This window comes from Notothenia coriiceps, unplaced genomic scaffold, assembly GCF_000735185.1.
Source record: "Notothenia coriiceps isolate Sejong01 unplaced genomic scaffold, NC01 NC01_scaffold00014291, whole genome shotgun sequence".
NCBI classification, from domain to species: domain Eukaryota; kingdom Metazoa; phylum Chordata; class Actinopteri; order Perciformes; family Nototheniidae; genus Notothenia; species Notothenia coriiceps.
Genome location: NW_011346992.1, coordinates 108,284 through 111,238, shown reverse-complemented (window position 1 = coordinate 111,238; position 2,955 = coordinate 108,284). Strand labels below are relative to the sequence as shown.

Sequence of the window (2,955 nt, the reverse complement as noted above, 5' to 3'; positions counted from 1 at the left end):
GCATAAGATAATTTTCGCATGAACATATATCTAATTAGTTACTTTCAAACCTTACATTTTTTTCTGATGAAGAGCTTGACACTATACATGAGATAGTAGTTATTATTGATGTATGTTAATGGCAGTATTTTCTTGTGTGCGTTATTTATCTTTGTTCTTATGTCCAGCATCTCGCATTTATTGTCCGGATGTGCCTGTTTTGTTGATACGTTTTTCGAAATGTAGCTTTTGGGAATTAATATTGTTTTTTTTCCTGACTTTCAGACAGAAAGAGCTGCAAAAGTTCCTCAGAAAACGGCCACTAAAGTTTTAGCCGTGCGAAATGAAAATGTTCCGAAGGACAGGGTGAATATAAAAGCTGGGCAATCAACCAGACAAGATCCACATGGTTCTCCCCAGTAAGTCTCCACACCGCACCCAAACATAATTTGTGGTTAGGTTGAAATCTTAAAATGCATAAAATCCTGTTTGTGTAACAATAGATGCTCTAGCCTTGTGGTCGGTGATAAGGAGTGTCCAGCTGTTCCTGGGAAATCAACAAAGGACGCTAAGGAGGAAGCAGCAGAGGTAAGTGACACACATGCACACTAGGTCTCCTCAACCAATTAAAGCACTTTAAAATGCATAAGTCTAGGTCCTTAATAATATAAATTGGATAATGATATTCAAAGGATCTAGGTTGCTCTTAAAAATGAAACTGTACTGGAGTCTACTTATAAAATGTATAAAAAAAAGGTTTAAATTGTAGCTGACCTTGGGCCTCACTTATGAAACTGTGTAGGCTTGCATTCACACCTAATAGTCTGCACGAGTTTGTTACATTGTTTCATTTTTTTTAAAGAATCGGTTTCATGTTTTGGTGTGGACTGCCTTCACACCAGCGATGAACCGCTCCAAAGTTCACTAGAGCCCGATGTTTGGTTCTCATCAGAGGTCTCGGACTGCGTTCACACCAACCCAAACGAACGCACCAAGGGGTTAATTTTTAATTCGATTCAACTGTATAAAACAAGACTGGTGTGAACGCGACCTAGGATTCAAGTCGAAAGGTTGCGAATGAACGAAACTCAAGTGGTTACGCACAAAAAATAATCTACCTATGCAATTCTTACATAGGCTTCCCCTTAAAAAAAATCACAGTCAACTCAAAACTGTGCTACCCATTTGGGCTCCAGACACAACTCCCACGATTGCGCATAAATATCCCCTTTATACATTTTTATTCATGCAGCGATCATGGCCTGAAAAGCTCATTTCACATTCTGTGTAATGTGGAAATTCCACAACATAATCACCTTCTGCTGAGAAATTACCCAATATAGAAGCAAAAATTAAGTTGTGTTTTTTGATAAAGCCTAAAAGCATTTAATGGAATCTATCAATTTCTGCTAAAAGGACAGATCCCCGTCCCAGCGTGTGCTACTGGGATCTGATCTTGAGTACAAAGACACACAGGTCATATATAAGGCAATCAGGAAACTAAATACACATTACATTTTAAGAAACCGGACAATGGTCACTAGCTCCCTACTGGCTGTCAAATGCTAACGTACAGGAACAACAGACGTGTTACACAAGGGAAGAAACCTCAGGGTCACAGCAAAAAGCATGATAACTTTATTGAGACAAATTATAACTAACGAGACTATATGATTAATTGCCTTTACAAAAATCTTGTTTGGGGACCAAACTAATTAGTGCTTGGTTGACATGGTGACAGACGATAAGAAATATTTTCTATTTTGCTTTTTAGACCTCCTCCGGGAATGATGACGTTGCTGAAGCCAGACCACCAACTGCAATGCAAGTCACTGACTAATGATATCATTAATGAATCAAAACACGATACGTTACTAATGTCTCCGTTTGTATTCTCCAAGGGACACCTGTGATGCAAAATCAAAAAGCATGCCAATGACTGACTTCATCAATTCATCAAGTCCTACAGAGGATGAGGTCAGTCATTTTTTCATCCTTAATCTCTAGGGTTCTGGAAGGGAAAATCAATAATATAGTTCTCAGTTTATCTCCAGAGATCCTGAGTTGTGTCAAGTCTCCAAAAGGGTTGATATATGTACAAAGACATGGTAAATACTGGTAAACTGTAAGAACACCCTTTTTCTGTAACTAGAAAGAGCTGCCAATTTAACTTGATGTTTTAGACACTCCTTTTTATTCGAGGATGTATTATCATGTGGTCCTGGCCCATTATTGGTGGAAATAATCCCCAAACATGGAGCACAAAATGTACGTCTTGGGTCATTTCTATCAGTAAGTTAACTTTCTATTTACCAAGCAAGATGTTAAACAATTTGATACGTCTATGTAAATGCTGCTTTAATTTGACTGGTATCAACATCCTATATTTCCTTCTTTCTTTTTTTTAAAGGAACAAGATCCTGTTGTGAAGCCCAAAACACGGTAAATCACCTTGAAGGCTGCAGTACATATGGTTTAAAGAGCAACTTGCAGGTTAGAGACACCAGTGAATAAATATGTAGGAAAATTATGAATACACTAGATTTTCCAAAAAATATACAGAAATATACACTACAGTGACATCTGGCGTCGTTTTAGTAAGACATTTTCACTTCCGCATAAAAAAGCCTCCGCACGTGACCTCCCGCGTGTGACGTAACATGGGGGAAACAAGGGGGAGAGCGGCCGGTCTAATGTATGAATAAACATGGATCACAATGCTAGTTTTGACACAGAAGAGGTTGAAAATATATATTCGAATGCATATGATTATAATTATGAGCCTGCTAGGCGTCCAAGAGACCAGGAGCAGCCAANCCGGAAGTTGGAGTACCAAACACTGACTCCAGGTACTCATCTGAGTACCTCACTGAGAAAGTTGTGTGCACCCCTGGATATATGTACAAAGACATGGTAAATACTGGTAAACTGTAAGAACACCCTTTTTCTGTAACTAGAAAGAGCTGCCAATTTAAC

At 38.6% G+C, this 2,955-nt stretch overlaps 1 long non-coding RNA gene across 1 annotated transcript; it reads left to right on the top strand.

Annotated features, from left to right (window-relative positions):
• Positions 1-269: 269 nt before the first annotated feature.
• LOC104948404 (uncharacterized) lies at positions 270-2,459 on the top strand. The gene is made up of 4 exons (XR_798683.1): positions 270-398; positions 483-567; positions 1,754-1,956; positions 2,390-2,459. It is a non-coding gene; the product is annotated as an uncharacterized lncRNA (long non-coding RNA).
• The last annotated feature ends 496 nt before the right edge of the window (positions 2,460-2,955 follow it).